The sequence below is a fragment of the Ascaphus truei genome, unplaced genomic scaffold, assembly GCF_040206685.1.
Source record: "Ascaphus truei isolate aAscTru1 unplaced genomic scaffold, aAscTru1.hap1 HAP1_SCAFFOLD_605, whole genome shotgun sequence".
Lineage (NCBI taxonomy): Eukaryota > Metazoa > Chordata > Amphibia > Anura > Ascaphidae > Ascaphus > Ascaphus truei.
This window is the reverse complement of record NW_027456938.1, coordinates 34,855-50,702: the sequence shown is the minus strand read 5'-3', so window position 1 is coordinate 50,702 and position 15,848 is coordinate 34,855. Positions and strand designations below refer to the sequence as shown.

The following is a 15,848-nucleotide window of genomic DNA, read 5'->3' as shown; positions in this document are numbered from 1 at the left end:
TCTGCTAGCCGACTCGTCCGGGCTGCCATGAAACTCAGGCAGCAAGCATGCAAGCAGCCAGTGGCTGGGCTTTTCAGTTCAGGTCATTTCAGCCAGCCAGCCATTGTGACAAGAAGCCAGCAAGTCAAGGCATTTGCTGCTTGCTGCTTGCTGCTTGCTGCTGCAGTGTTTGCTATGCAGGCTATTTGGATACAGCTTCAACAGGAGTTTCTTAGGCATCTGCTCGTTCGGACTGAATTAGGCTAGGCAGCAGGCGGCACTCCTGCTCCATGCGAGGAGGAGCTGAAAAGAAAAGAAAGTAAGAAGCCACGCAAAAGAGCAAACAAGACACAGCAAAAAGAAGGAGGCTTTATTTTGTCGTCATTTCATCTTCTTCTTTCTTTGCAAAAGAAAGAGCCAAAAATGCATGTTTGTTTTTTTTCTGTCAGACAGTCATTTGTTTCTATTTTTTGATACAAGCCAAATATCCCCAAAGGGAAGTGCACCGGTCCTGGAGGTACTGCAATACCAGGTCAATGCGTGGAGTGGACAGAGCAAGCTCTTCTTCCATCTCCCTGTTCTAAAAATCCATTTAATATATGGTCCCCAGATAGGGGACGTATCAGATATTAAACTGATAAGAACAGATTTTTTTTTTTTTTTTATAAAAGTAAGTTTATTTCCATTTCACACGTAATTTCCACAATTTCCACTTTTCAGAAAATAAAAAACCACCCCAACATTACAAAAACCCATTCACATTTGCATGTATAACTTACTATTATTTCCATAGATAGACAAAACACAATAACTCACATTAAATATTCCTTCACAATTTACTTTTTCTTTAACAGTAAAGAAAAAAACTTTTCTCCTTCTTTTGCTTCTCATACCCTTTGTACCAATGTACTCCACAACTCTGGTTTCCATAATTGTTTACCTTCCTCTCTTCCCCATCTTTTTTTATCTAACAGGAAATATATATACATCTTACTCAGAATCATCTTCACACACACATTAACTTTAATGACCTCACTTCTATAAATCACCACATTCCTTACATCCCATACCACTTCTTTCACACAGCATATAATCTTCCATAATACAACCTCTTTCTTTCCATTCAATCCACTCAACCCATACATCATCATATCAAATTCCAATTTCTGTACTCCTGTCAGCTCTTTGATCAATTTTCCCACACAATTCCATATCTTTCTCACAAACTGGCAGTTCCAGAACAAATGAATCACATTTTCCAACCCTCTGCATCCCTCTCTAGGGCACTCCTCAGAATTTGCCTTTCCTCTCCTTTTTTGAAAAGCTCTCACCGGGATACATTCATGGACTGCCATCCACGCCATGTCTTTATGTCGATTTGTCAGTTCATTCATACTTACATTCTTCCACACTTTACTTGTTTGTTTATCATTCAACCTACCAATCGATTCTATGCAACTTTTCTCCGCAATGATCTTTAGAATTTTTCTATGATTTTCCCAACTTTTTTTATCTATCTTCTCCAAACCATATTTTTTTACAAATGTTTCAATTATTTTATAGAAATCTGGCGTCAAAAAGCACATTGGTTTACGCAAATCTATTTCAAATAGGCCTAGTTTTCGCAGCATTCCTCCTGTTGCATATCTACATAGACATGCTGCCTTGTTGTTCTTATTCTGCGTCCTCTGTACACAAAATTGCGCGTATTTTGCTGTCAAAATTTTTTCAATATTAGGGAAACTTTTCCCTCCTTTCAATTTTTCTTTTTCTACGCTTGGTCTTACTAATTTTTCATTTTCTGAGTTCCAAAAAAAGACGAATAGAAATCTTGTTATTTTCCTTAACCATTTTAATTGTGGCGGGAATACCATCCCCAGGTACAGTAGTAATGGTACTAATACTGCTTTCGTAATCAATACTTTTCCTTCCAAAGATAATTTCCTCAAGTTCCAAAATTGTATTTTTTTCTGAATTTTTTCTCCCACACTTTCCCAACTTTCTTCCCCTACCAATTCCTCATCAAAACATACTCCTAACAATTTTAACGATTTCCTTTCCACCGGTATTCCACACTGATCTAATTCTCTCCAGTACCCAAATGCCTTACAATTACTTTTATCCCAATTTACCCTAAAACCCGATGCCTGACAAAACGTTTCAATATGGAACTTTGCTCTCTTAATTGCCACTTGCGTTGTGCATATAATTGTCAGGTCATCCATATAGCCCAATACCTTAACATCCTGTCCCCCACTCCCTGGAATCTGTACTCCCCTGATTATTTTATCTTTTCTAATTAACTGCAGTAAAGGTTCCATCGCACAAATAAACATCAGGGGAGACAATGGGCACCCCTGTCTCACTCCCGAACTTATCCTGACTTCTTTTGACATAAAGCCATTAACTAAAACTCTGCTATAAATTCCCTCGTACAAACATTTAATCCATTTTAACACATTAACTGGAATTCCTAATTTTTTTAACACCTCCAATAAGAAAGCATGAGACAACCTGTCATACGCTTTTTCAAAATCTATATTGGCAATAACAACAGATTGATTCCTTTCTTTGCAGTACCATATGATATCTCTTATTAATACTAAATTTTCTGCAATTTGTCTTCCTGGTACTGCGCAAACTTGTTCTTCCTCTACCAATTTCTCAATTACTCGATTCAGTCTAATCATAATTAATTTTGCAACAATCTTATAATCTACATTTAATAAAGTGATTGGTCTCCAATTTTTTAGATCCCTTTTATCTCCTTTCTTATACACCAGTGTAATTATGCCTTCCCTAAAAGAAGGTGGTGTTCTCCCTTCTGCAAATACTTTTCCACATAAAGACATTACATCTGGTCCTATTAAATGCCACATTTCCATATAATATTCATAAGGCAGCCCATCACTCCCAGGTGTTTTTCTTAACTTCCCACTTTTAATAATCTCTTCTATCTCTTTTACATTTAAATCTCTTTTTAGATAATCCTGATCCTCTCTATTCAGCTTGCAATCAGTTTTTTCTAACACATCATTTTCCATACTTTTGTCACGTATTTTTTCTTCAAACAAATCTCCATAAAAAGTTTCCACTACCTTCATTATATTATCTTTTCCTAACATCTCTTCCCCTTCTCTATTCAACACTGGGCTCAACCTTGCCCTTTCTCCAAATGCTTTTTTGAAAAAATAGGGTGTACATTTTTCATCTTGTTCCACTAGCTCTACTTTTGCTGCATGAATAATTTTTTTCCCTTTTTCCTCCATTAATTTATTAAAATCTAATTTTGCCTGCGCTAATTCCTTTTCTACATCTTCTCCCATGTCTCTTAATGTGTATAGAAACTGCCTTCTCAAATTTGCCTGTTTGTAATCTTCTTCCCTCTTTTTAGCTTTTTCCCTCCCTTTTTTTATAAAGAAAATCTTAGTTTCATGTTTTACCCACTCCCACCATTCCATTATCCCCCTAAACTCATTTTGTCTACCTTTCAACCTTACATACATTGATTCATACTGTTGCTTAATTTTTTTATCATTCAGCAAACACACATTTAACTTCCAATACCCTCTTCCATATTCTTGTAACTCATCCATTTTCAATTCACACCGCACACACGCATGATCAGAGAATAAAACTCTTTCCTCTTGCCAGTCACTCACTTTCATTCCTTTTGATAACAACACCAGATCTATTCTTGATTTTACATTCCCTTTGTCTGAAAACCATGTAAATCCTTTAGGGCTCTTCCCCCATATTTTGAAACCATCACACAACTTAAAATCCTTTATTACAGTTTTCAATAGAGTACTTGTCCCATCAGGCCTTAAATCCTCAGCCCCCCCCTCTCTATCCTGTTCAGACATTATGCAATTGAAATCCCCAACCACAATAGTCTGCTCCCTCCCTGGCAAAAACATTTGTAACTTTTGAAACAATTCCTCTCTTTGCTGTTTAATAGGAGAGGCATACATATTAAATAATCTGAACTTAACACCCCCCCATTCAAATTTCACTTCCATTAACCTCCCTGGCTCTATGACTATAACCTTATTAACTTTAAAACTGTTCCCTCTAAACAACACTCCCACCCCACTATTCCTATTATCCTTACTACCTGACCAACATGATTCCCCCCACGGCCATTCGGATTTACTAGGTACATTACTAATCCCACATTCTTGTAAACATACTATATCTGTGTTCTGGTTAGCCATAAATTGTAAAATCATAGTTCTTCTTGGCAGAGATGTAAGCATTCTCACATTTAGTGAGACTAATTTCAGAGCCATATTAACATATTAGCATAGTAAAGTGACATTACAACCCATAACCAATAGATGGCGCTCAAGTCACAGAAAACTCCATTTCACCAGTGTTTTCCTCCCCCCCTGGATCCAAACCCTCCAGTCTCTTGGTGCTTTGCAGAAAACCCCCTCCTTTCTGCATTGCATCCCATGAGTCCAGTACATCAGAGTCTAGGAAAGATCTTCCCTCCCCCCCTGGTGAAACCTGTTCATCAGTAAGTAATCCCCCCTCCATACTACTTAGTGAAGATACATTACCATTGTCCTCCTCCTTTCTCCCCTGGTAACGCACTTTTGTTGCTGCTCCTCTGTCTTCCTCCATCTTTCTCTTTTGTGGCCTCTCACCACTCAATCCTGCAATTTCATCCACAAGTCTGCTTCCTGTCAAAAATCCAGGGCCCTCCCCCTCCTCTAACACTTCACTCAGAGAAGCTACTAAGGCTTCCCCTTTTCTCAGCTCATCTTCTGCTGATGTCATCACCGGTGTACTATCCCTTGACGCCTTCTCCATATCCTCCGCTGTTCCCTCTTCCTCCTCCTCATGCCGCTCCTTCTGTGCATCATCCTCCCTCTCCTCTGCTTCGCATACCTGTTGCTGCGGGGTCTCCGACACTCTGTCTGTCACTTCTGTCTGCGCAATGATGTCATCAGTCTGTAACTCCTCCTCCTCCGACTCCTCTGCTTCCACGTGAGCTTCAGCTCCATCTTCCTCATCCTCCGCCCGTTCTGCTGCCGCTTCCTCACGCATCCGTTCGCGGAGGTCATCTGTCCTTGCCCCTGCTGCCTGGGCATAGGATCGCTGCGGGCACTGTCTAGACATGTGATCTTTACTCCCACACAGGTCACAGGCTCGGGGTGCATCACAATGAACCGCATAGTGTCCTTCTTTGCCACAGTTACGGCACACCACTTTTGACTTCTCACAGTGCTCCTTTGTGTGTCCATAGCTAAAGCAATTCCTGCAATAGGAAGGCTGTCCAGGGTACGTCAAAAAGCCCCTATTGCCCCCAATGCTGAAGTTTCCCGGGGGGTGCATCACTCCCCCCAATCCGCTGGAGTCTTTTCTGAGTTTACACCAAAACCTCAGCTTTCCATTAAAAATCCCATACTGGTTTTTCAAAGTGTGTCCGCCTTTTATTTCATCACAATATCGTCTTAGAAAGATATGCACCTCCTCCGGTAGTACAAAAGGGTTGTACATATGCACTGTGATGGGTCTTTCACCAAAAGTGAAGCATGGGATTAATCTAATCCCCTTCATGTTTTCATGTCCCGCCATTTTCTTTGCTTGTTCATACACATTCAGGCACACACCATCATCCATGAATGTCACATCAAAAAAACCTTGCCTGTTAAAATCCTGTAGGCAGAATATCTGAGCTGTTCCAATTGCAAAGATATCTCTCAATACCTTCATCACGATATGTTTCACATCCACTCTTCCACGAGATTCAAGTTCTACCTGGAACCTGATAGTAGATTTCAGGTTTGGCGCTGAAAACGCCATCTTGCTGCTCCTTTGGGGCGTGCGTCTCACCCTGGAAGCTGGTCCCAGCTTTATTCTTTCCTCAGGGTTTTCATATTTCCAGCCGTGGCCACGGCCCTCGCTCCTGTAGTGTCTGCTCCAGATACACTGATCTTAGCCAAAAGGCCGAGAAGCGATAACTGATAAGAACAGATACTACACTTGATCTTAGCCAAAAGGCCGAGAAGCGATAACCAGAAATGGGCCCCCGCCTGAGCGCCGCCCGACGGCCAGGGGCGCTACGCTTTAGGGAGAAGGGCAGAGGGAGCCGCTGGCTGCCCGCTCGCCTCCTCCCCCAGCAGGCCTGCCTCCAGTCCCTCCGCTCCTCCCGACACAGCCCCGGGGAGTCTATGCAGCAGCGGCGGCGACGACGACGACGGATGCAAAAGCCAAAGACTTTCTATGGAGTAAAGAAAAGCAGCCGCACACACTGCTGGGGGGCCCGCATGGCCAGCAAACAGCCAAAAAGGCACATGCTTCCAGTTCTTTTTCCGGCACCAGGCTTCGTCTGCTTATTTGCATAGGAACCGCCCACTTTTTCTCTGCTAGCCGACTCGTCCGGGCTGCCATGAAACTCAGGCAGCAAGCATGCAAGCAGCCAGTGGCTGGGCTTTTCAGTTCAGGTCATTTCAGCCAGCCAGCCATTGTGACAAGAAGCCAGCAAGTCAAGGCATTTGCTGCTTGCTGCTTGCTGCTTGCTGCTGCAGTGTTTGCTATGCAGGCTATTTGGATACAGCTTCAACAGGAGTTTCTTAGGCATCTGCTCGTTCGGACTGAATTAGGCTAGGCAGCAGGCGGCACTCCTGCTCCATGCGAGGAGGAGCTGAAAAGAAAAGAAAGTAAGAAGCCACGCAAAAGAGCAAACAAGACACAGCAAAAAGAAGGAGGCTTTATTTTGTCGTCATTTCATCTTCTTCTTTCTTTGCAAAAGAAAGAGCCAAAAATGCATGTTTGTTTTTTTTCTGTCAGACAGTCATTTGTTTCTATTTTTTGATACAAGCCAAATATCCCCAAAGGGAAGTGCACCGGTCCTGGAGGTACTGCAATACCAGGTCAATGCGTGGAGTGGACAGAGCAAGCTCTTCTTCCATCTCCCTGTTCTAAAAATCCATTTAATATATGGTCCCCAGATAGGGGACGTATCAGATATTAAACTGATAAGAACAGATACTACACTTGATCTTAGCCAAAAGGCCGAGAAGCGATAACCAGAAATGGGCCCCCGCCTGAGCGCCGCCCGACGGCCAGGGGCGCTACGCTTTAGGGAGAAGGGCAGAGGGAGCCGCTGGCTGCCCGCTCGCCTCCTCCCCCAGCAGGCCTGCCTCCAGTCCCTCCGCTCCTCCCGACACAGCCCCGGGGAGTCTATGCAGCAGCGGCGGCGACGACGACGACGGATGCAAAAGCCAAAGACTTTCTATGGAGTAAAGAAAAGCAGCCGCACACACTGCTGGGGGGCCCGCATGGCCAGCAAACAGCCAAAAAGGCACATGCTTCCAGTTCTTTTTCCGGCACCAGGCTTCGTCTGCTTATTTGCATAGGAACCGCCCACTTTTTCTCTGCTAGCCGACTCGTCCGGGCTGCCATGAAACTCAGGCAGCAAGCATGCAAGCAGCCAGTGGCTGGGCTTTTCAGTTCAGGTCATTTCAGCCAGCCAGCCATTGTGACAAGAAGCCAGCAAGTCAAGGCATTTGCTGCTTGCTGCTTGCTGCTTGCTGCTGCAGTGTTTGCTATGCAGGCTATTTGGATACAGCTTCAACAGGAGTTTCTTAGGCATCTGCTCGTTCGGACTGAATTAGGCTAGGCAGCAGGCGGCACTCCTGCTCCATGCGAGGAGGAGCTGAAAAGAAAAGAAAGTAAGAAGCCACGCAAAAGAGCAAACAAGACACAGCAAAAAGAAGGAGGCTTTATTTTGTCGTCATTTCATCTTCTTCTTTCTTTGCAAAAGAAAGAGCCAAAAATGCATGTTTGTTTTTTTTCTGTCAGACAGTCATTTGTTTCTATTTTTTGATACAAGCCAAATATCCCCAAAGGGAAGTGCACCGGTCCTGGAGGTACTGCAATACCAGGTCAATGCGTGGAGTGGACAGAGCAAGCTCTTCTTCCATCTCCCTGTTCTAAAAATCCATTTAATATATGGTCCCCAGATAGGGGACGTATCAGATATTAAACTGATAAGAACAGATACTACACTTGATCTTAGCCAAAAGGCCGAGAAGCGATAACCAGAAATGGGCCCCCGCCTGAGCGCCGCCCGACGGCCAGGGGCGCTACGCTTTAGGGAGAAGGGCAGAGGGAGCCGCTGGCTGCCCGCTCGCCTCCTCCCCCAGCAGGCCTGCCTCCAGTCCCTCCGCTCCTCCCGACACAGCCCCGGGGAGTCTATGCAGCAGCGGCGGCGACGACGACGACGGATGCAAAAGCCAAAGACTTTCTATGGAGTAAAGAAAAGCAGCCGCACACACTGCTGGGGGGCCCGCATGGCCAGCAAACAGCCAAAAAGGCACATGCTTCCAGTTCTTTTTCCGGCACCAGGCTTCGTCTGCTTATTTGCATAGGAACCGCCCACTTTTTCTCTGCTAGCCGACTCGTCCGGGCTGCCATGAAACTCAGGCAGCAAGCATGCAAGCAGCCAGTGGCTGGGCTTTTCAGTTCAGGTCATTTCAGCCAGCCAGCCATTGTGACAAGAAGCCAGCAAGTCAAGGCATTTGCTGCTTGCTGCTTGCTGCTTGCTGCTGCAGTGTTTGCTATGCAGGCTATTTGGATACAGCTTCAACAGGAGTTTCTTAGGCATCTGCTCGTTCGGACTGAATTAGGCTAGGCAGCAGGCGGCACTCCTGCTCCATGCGAGGAGGAGCTGAAAAGAAAAGAAAGTAAGAAGCCACGCAAAAGAGCAAACAAGACACAGCAAAAAGAAGGAGGCTTTATTTTGTCGTCATTTCATCTTCTTCTTTCTTTGCAAAAGAAAGAGCCAAAAATGCATGTTTGTTTTTTTTCTGTCAGACAGTCATTTGTTTCTATTTTTTGATACAAGCCAAATATCCCCAAAGGGAAGTGCACCGGTCCTGGAGGTACTGCAATACCAGGTCAATGCGTGGAGTGGACAGAGCAAGCTCTTCTTCCATCTCCCTGTTCTAAAAATCCATTTAATATATGGTCCCCAGATAGGGGACGTATCAGATATTAAACTGATAAGAACAGATTTTTTTTGTTTTTCAAAGTTTTTATTCAAACATAAAGATAAAGTTTACAATTTTTTCACTTTTCGAAAAATAACAAAAAACAGTATACATTACATTAGCATATATACACAATAATACTCATACAGAAACAAACCTACATTCCATAATTTCACATATATCTCTTTCTACTTCAGACCTTTCGAATTTAGTGTACATTTAATTTACGATATAAACACTCAAAAAACTAAATTTCACAAAATTCCAATTTATCAAACAATAAACTTTCTATACTATGCATTAATAAAGCACTCATATTTCACACTTCAGACATATATAATAATTCCTTAACATCCTATTTTCCCTACTAAACTTTCCAATACATTTATATATACCCACCTAATTCATAATACCCATATATTCCATACCCACATCTTTTCAACACATACCCCCCTAATCATTTCAGTGAAAACATCCTTATTCCATCAGTTATCATATATTCCTTTCATTTCACTACCAATCATTTACATTTCTATTTTTTTTCCCTTCTTACTCTCCTCTTCTTTCATCCTCCTCTCTTCCAAAACCAACTTTTCTTGTATATTTAATTACCCAATCATCATCTTCTCTCTCTTATTTTCCCTCCTCTTTTCTTCTCCTTTTTTCTTCCTCTCTTTTCCATTTTAAATGATCTCGCTCAATCTTTCCTGCAAGTTTCATTACCCTTTCCCAATACTCCTCACTACCTTCCATTACTTCCTCCTCTCCCATACTGTCCCCTTTTCCTTCATCCTTATCTCCTTCTCCGACACTAACTTTTCTTCCACTGTCCTCCTCTTTTCCTTTCTCACTAGTACCAAAACATACCTCCTCCTTTACTTCCTCCGTCCCACTTTCTTCTTGGTATTGCAAACTGTCCTCCTCCTCGCTCATACTGTCCCCCTCACTTTCCCCCTTTTTTCCCCTTCCATCCTCATTAACATACCCTATATTCTCCTCATCTTTTCCCATATCAACCCTTCCCTGTACACCAACATCGTATTCCCTTCTCGCACCATCAAAGTTTCCACACGATTTTTGTGTCTTTGCATTCCCTTTCTCGGGGCACTTGCGTGCCAAATGTCCCGGCTCTGCACAAAAGTCACATCTTTTACTCTCACAGCACTTGGCTGCCATATGTCCTTTTTTCCCACAGTTCCAACAACGAACATCAAAAGACTGTCCTGGAAAGTTCAAAACCCCCCTATTCCTGCCAATGCAGAAATTTGCAGGAGGGTGCAGCATTCCTCTGTCACCGTCTGGGTCCAATCTGAAGCGGACCCAGAACTTCCTTCTCCCATTAAACAGTCCATACTTGTTCTTCATTTCTGCTCCGCCTCTAACTGTTTCACAAAAGCGGGCCAAAAAGTTCTCAATGTCCTCTTTCATGACATAAACATTGAACATCTGTACAATCACCGCCTTCTCCTGCTGTAGAAATCTCGGTATCACTTTGATTCCTCTCATCCTTGGGGTACCTGCTGCCACAACACATCGGTCGTATACCACTTGGCATTCCCGCTCGTCTTTCAGCGTCAAGTCAAAGATTCCCATCTTCAAAAACTCCTGCAGGCAAAAGATTCGTTCAGGATCCACTTCCAACACCTCAAAAAGGATTTCCTCCACGATGTATTCCACACCTCCACTGCTTCGTCTGCACTCATCCAGCTGAAACCGAATGCAGTTCCTCTCGTTTGCGTAGTCCGCCATCTTTATCCTCGTCCTCGTCTCTCCAACACCAACTCAAGATCTGGTGCGGCGCCCTAATAGCAGCAAGTGGGTTTAGCCGGTCACGGCGATCCCACCAGGCAAAGGCACCGGCCCATCACTCTCTTGCTTGCTTGTCCGCCTCTGTCCAATCCGGCCGTCCAGGATCAGGTGCGGCGCCCCTAAAGCAGCATGAGGGTTTAGTTCCTGGGGAACGATCCCTCAAGGCCAAGGCGCCGGCCCCTCTCCTTCTCTCTCTCCTGATCGCCTCCCGTGCTCGAGTTAGCGTGACTCCCTCATAGCAGCATGGGTCTTAAGCTCCCCAGGAAGCGATGACCCAAGGCCAAGGAGTCACAGACTCAGCGCAACCTCTCAGCCCAGACACTTGATCTGAGCCAAAAGGCCGAGAAGCGATAACCAGAAATGGGCCCCCGCCTGAGCGCCGCCCGACGGCCAGGGGCGCTACGCTTTAGGGAGAAGGGCAGAGGGAGCCGCTGGCTGCCCGCTCGCCTCCTCCCCCAGCAGGCCTGCCTCCAGTCCCTCCGCTCCTCCCGACACAGCCCCGGGGAGTCTATGCAGCAGCGGCGGCGACGACGACGACGGATGCAAAAGCCAAAGACTTTCTATGGAGTAAAGAAAAGCAGCCGCACACACTGCTGGGGGGCCCGCATGGCCAGCAAACAGCCAAAAAGGCACATGCTTCCAGTTCTTTTTCCGGCACCAGGCTTCGTCTGCTTATTTGCATAGGAACCGCCCACTTTTTCTCTGCTAGCCGACTCGTCCGGGCTGCCATGAAACTCAGGCAGCAAGCATGCAAGCAGCCAGTGGCTGGGCTTTTCAGTTCAGGTCATTTCAGCCAGCCAGCCATTGTGACAAGAAGCCAGCAAGTCAAGGCATTTGCTGCTTGCTGCTTGCTGCTTGCTGCTGCAGTGTTTGCTATGCAGGCTATTTGGATACAGCTTCAACAGGAGTTTCTTAGGCATCTGCTCGTTCGGACTGAATTAGGCTAGGCAGCAGGCGGCACTCCTGCTCCATGCGAGGAGGAGCTGAAAAGAAAAGAAAGTAAGAAGCCACGCAAAAGAGCAAACAAGACACAGCAAAAAGAAGGAGGCTTTATTTTGTCGTCATTTCATCTTCTTCTTTCTTTGCAAAAGAAAGAGCCAAAAATGCATGTTTGTTTTTTTTCTGTCAGACAGTCATTTGTTTCTATTTTTTGATACAAGCCAAATATCCCCAAAGGGAAGTGCACCGGTCCTGGAGGTACTGCAATACCAGGTCAATGCGTGGAGTGGACAGAGCAAGCTCTTCTTCCATCTCCCTGTTCTAAAAATCCATTTAATATATGGTCCCCAGATAGGGGACGTATCAGATATTAAACTGATAAGAACAGATACTACACTTGATCTTAGCCAAAAGGCCGAGAAGCGATAACCAGAAATGGGCCCCCGCCTGAGCGCCGCCCGACGGCCAGGGGCGCTACGCTTTAGGGAGAAGGGCAGAGGGAGCCGCTGGCTGCCCGCTCGCCTCCTCCCCCAGCAGGCCTGCCTCCAGTCCCTCCGCTCCTCCCGACACAGCCCCGGGGAGTCTATGCAGCAGCGGCGGCGACGACGACGACGGATGCAAAAGCCAAAGACTTTCTATGGAGTAAAGAAAAGCAGCCGCACACACTGCTGGGGGGCCCGCATGGCCAGCAAACAGCCAAAAAGGCACATGCTTCCAGTTCTTTTTCCGGCACCAGGCTTCGTCTGCTTATTTGCATAGGAACCGCCCACTTTTTCTCTGCTAGCCGACTCGTCCGGGCTGCCATGAAACTCAGGCAGCAAGCATGCAAGCAGCCAGTGGCTGGGCTTTTCAGTTCAGGTCATTTCAGCCAGCCAGCCATTGTGACAAGAAGCCAGCAAGTCAAGGCATTTGCTGCTTGCTGCTTGCTGCTTGCTGCTGCAGTGTTTGCTATGCAGGCTATTTGGATACAGCTTCAACAGGAGTTTCTTAGGCATCTGCTCGTTCGGACTGAATTAGGCTAGGCAGCAGGCGGCACTCCTGCTCCATGCGAGGAGGAGCTGAAAAGAAAAGAAAGTAAGAAGCCACGCAAAAGAGCAAACAAGACACAGCAAAAAGAAGGAGGCTTTATTTTGTCGTCATTTCATCTTCTTCTTTCTTTGCAAAAGAAAGAGCCAAAAATGCATGTTTGTTTTTTTTCTGTCAGACAGTCATTTGTTTCTATTTTTTGATACAAGCCAAATATCCCCAAAGGGAAGTGCACCGGTCCTGGAGGTACTGCAATACCAGGTCAATGCGTGGAGTGGACAGAGCAAGCTCTTCTTCCATCTCCCTGTTCTAAAAATCCATTTAATATATGGTCCCCAGATAGGGGACGTATCAGATATTAAACTGATAAGAACAGATACTACACTTGATCTTAGCCAAAAGGCCGAGAAGCGATAACCAGAAATGGGCCCCCGCCTGAGCGCCGCCCGACGGCCAGGGGCGCTACGCTTTAGGGAGAAGGGCAGAGGGAGCCGCTGGCTGCCCGCTCGCCTCCTCCCCCAGCAGGCCTGCCTCCAGTCCCTCCGCTCCTCCCGACACAGCCCCGGGGAGTCTATGCAGCAGCGGCGGCGACGACGACGACGGATGCAAAAGCCAAAGACTTTCTATGGAGTAAAGAAAAGCAGCCGCACACACTGCTGGGGGGCCCGCATGGCCAGCAAACAGCCAAAAAGGCACATGCTTCCAGTTCTTTTTCCGGCACCAGGCTTCGTCTGCTTATTTGCATAGGAACCGCCCACTTTTTCTCTGCTAGCCGACTCGTCCGGGCTGCCATGAAACTCAGGCAGCAAGCATGCAAGCAGCCAGTGGCTGGGCTTTTCAGTTCAGGTCATTTCAGCCAGCCAGCCATTGTGACAAGAAGCCAGCAAGTCAAGGCATTTGCTGCTTGCTGCTTGCTGCTTGCTGCTGCAGTGTTTGCTATGCAGGCTATTTGGATACAGCTTCAACAGGAGTTTCTTAGGCATCTGCTCGTTCGGACTGAATTAGGCTAGGCAGCAGGCGGCACTCCTGCTCCATGCGAGGAGGAGCTGAAAAGAAAAGAAAGTAAGAAGCCACGCAAAAGAGCAAACAAGACACAGCAAAAAGAAGGAGGCTTTATTTTGTCGTCATTTCATCTTCTTCTTTCTTTGCAAAAGAAAGAGCCAAAAATGCATGTTTGTTTTTTTTCTGTCAGACAGTCATTTGTTTCTATTTTTTGATACAAGCCAAATATCCCCAAAGGGAAGTGCACCGGTCCTGGAGGTACTGCAATACCAGGTCAATGCGTGGAGTGGACAGAGCAAGCTCTTCTTCCATCTCCCTGTTCTAAAAATCCATTTAATATATGGTCCCCAGATAGGGGACGTATCAGATATTAAACTGATAAGAACAGATACTACACTTGATCTTAGCCAAAAGGCCGAGAAGCGATAACCAGAAATGGGCCCCCGCCTGAGCGCCGCCCGACGGCCAGGGGCGCTACGCTTTAGGGAGAAGGGCAGAGGGAGCCGCTGGCTGCCCGCTCGCCTCCTCCCCCAGCAGGCCTGCCTCCAGTCCCTCCGCTCCTCCCGACACAGCCCCGGGGAGTCTATGCAGCAGCGGCGGCGACGACGACGACGGATGCAAAAGCCAAAGACTTTCTATGGAGTAAAGAAAAGCAGCCGCACACACTGCTGGGGGGCCCGCATGGCCAGCAAACAGCCAAAAAGGCACATGCTTCCAGTTCTTTTTCCGGCACCAGGCTTCGTCTGCTTATTTGCATAGGAACCGCCCACTTTTTCTCTGCTAGCCGACTCGTCCGGGCTGCCATGAAACTCAGGCAGCAAGCATGCAAGCAGCCAGTGGCTGGGCTTTTCAGTTCAGGTCATTTCAGCCAGCCAGCCATTGTGACAAGAAGCCAGCAAGTCAAGGCATTTGCTGCTTGCTGCTTGCTGCTTGCTGCTGCAGTGTTTGCTATGCAGGCTATTTGGATACAGCTTCAACAGGAGTTTCTTAGGCATCTGCTCGTTCGGACTGAATTAGGCTAGGCAGCAGGCGGCACTCCTGCTCCATGCGAGGAGGAGCTGAAAAGAAAAGAAAGTAAGAAGCCACGCAAAAGAGCAAACAAGACACAGCAAAAAGAAGGAGGCTTTATTTTGTCGTCATTTCATCTTCTTCTTTCTTTGCAAAAGAAAGAGCCAAAAATGCATGTTTGTTTTTTTTCTGTCAGACAGTCATTTGTTTCTATTTTTTGATACAAGCCAAATATCCCCAAAGGGAAGTGCACCGGTCCTGGAGGTACTGCAATACCAGGTCAATGCGTGGAGTGGACAGAGCAAGCTCTTCTTCCATCTCCCTGTTCTAAAAATCCATTTAATATATGGTCCCCAGATAGGGGACGTATCAGATATTAAACTGATAAGAACAGATACTACACTTGATCTTAGCCAAAAGGCCGAGAAGCGATAACCAGAAATGGGCCCCCGCCTGAGCGCCGCCCGACGGCCAGGGGCGCTACGCTTTAGGGAGAAGGGCAGAGGGAGCCGCTGGCTGCCCGCTCGCCTCCTCCCCCAGCAGGCCTGCCTCCAGTCCCTCCGCTCCTCCCGACACAGCCCCGGGGAGTCTATGCAGCAGCGGCGGCGACGACGACGACGGATGCAAAAGCCAAAGACTTTCTATGGAGTAAAGAAAAGCAGCCGCACACACTGCTGGGGGGCCCGCATGGCCAGCAAACAGCCAAAAAGGCACATGCTTCCAGTTCTTTTTCCGGCACCAGGCTTCGTCTGCTTATTTGCATAGGAACCGCCCACTTTTTCTCTGCTAGCCGACTCGTCCGGGCTGCCATGAAACTCAGGCAGCAAGCATGCAAGCAGCCAGTGGCTGGGCTTTTCAGTTCAGGTCATTTCAGCCAGCCAGCCATTGTGACAAGAAGCCAGCAAGTCAAGGCATTTGCTGCTTGCTGCTTGCTGCTTGCTGCTGCAGTGTTTGCTATGCAGGCTATTTGGATACAGCTTCAACAGGAGTTTCTTAGGCATCTGCTCGTTCGGACTGAATTAGGCTAGGCAGCAGGCGGCACTCCTGCTCCATGCGAGGAGGAGCTGAAAAGAAAAGAAA

At 46.5% G+C, this 15,848-nt stretch overlaps 7 non-coding genes and 2 pseudogenes across 7 annotated transcripts; all 9 read right to left on the bottom strand.

Moving 5' to 3' along the window:
* Positions 1–474: 474 nt before the first annotated feature.
* Positions 475–654, bottom strand: LOC142485512 (U2 spliceosomal RNA; annotated as a pseudogene).
* A 5,244-nt stretch (positions 655–5,898) lies between these two features.
* LOC142485543 (U2 spliceosomal RNA) lies at positions 5,899–6,003 on the bottom strand (annotated as a pseudogene).
* Positions 6,004–6,826: 823 nt separating this feature from the next.
* Positions 6,827–7,017, bottom strand: LOC142485574 (U2 spliceosomal RNA). The gene has a single exon (XR_012798595.1). It is a non-coding gene; the product is annotated as a U2 spliceosomal RNA (small nuclear RNA).
* An 823-nt stretch (positions 7,018–7,840) lies between these two features.
* On the bottom strand, positions 7,841–8,031 carry LOC142485573 (U2 spliceosomal RNA). Its single transcript, XR_012798594.1, has one exon. It is a non-coding gene; the product is annotated as a U2 spliceosomal RNA (small nuclear RNA).
* Positions 8,032–8,854: 823 nt separating this feature from the next.
* Positions 8,855–9,049, bottom strand: LOC142485523 (U2 spliceosomal RNA). The gene has a single exon (XR_012798558.1). It is a non-coding gene; the product is annotated as a U2 spliceosomal RNA (small nuclear RNA).
* Positions 9,050–11,968: 2,919 nt separating this feature from the next.
* LOC142485572 (U2 spliceosomal RNA) lies at positions 11,969–12,159 on the bottom strand. The gene has a single exon (XR_012798593.1). It is a non-coding gene; the product is annotated as a U2 spliceosomal RNA (small nuclear RNA).
* An 823-nt stretch (positions 12,160–12,982) lies between these two features.
* On the bottom strand, positions 12,983–13,173 carry LOC142485570 (U2 spliceosomal RNA). The gene has a single exon (XR_012798591.1). It is a non-coding gene; the product is annotated as a U2 spliceosomal RNA (small nuclear RNA).
* Positions 13,174–13,996: 823 nt separating this feature from the next.
* LOC142485569 (U2 spliceosomal RNA) lies at positions 13,997–14,187 on the bottom strand. The gene has a single exon (XR_012798590.1). It is a non-coding gene; the product is annotated as a U2 spliceosomal RNA (small nuclear RNA).
* Positions 14,188–15,010: 823 nt separating this feature from the next.
* Positions 15,011–15,201, bottom strand: LOC142485568 (U2 spliceosomal RNA). Its single transcript, XR_012798589.1, has one exon. It is a non-coding gene; the product is annotated as a U2 spliceosomal RNA (small nuclear RNA).
* Positions 15,202–15,848: the final 647 nt, after the last annotated feature.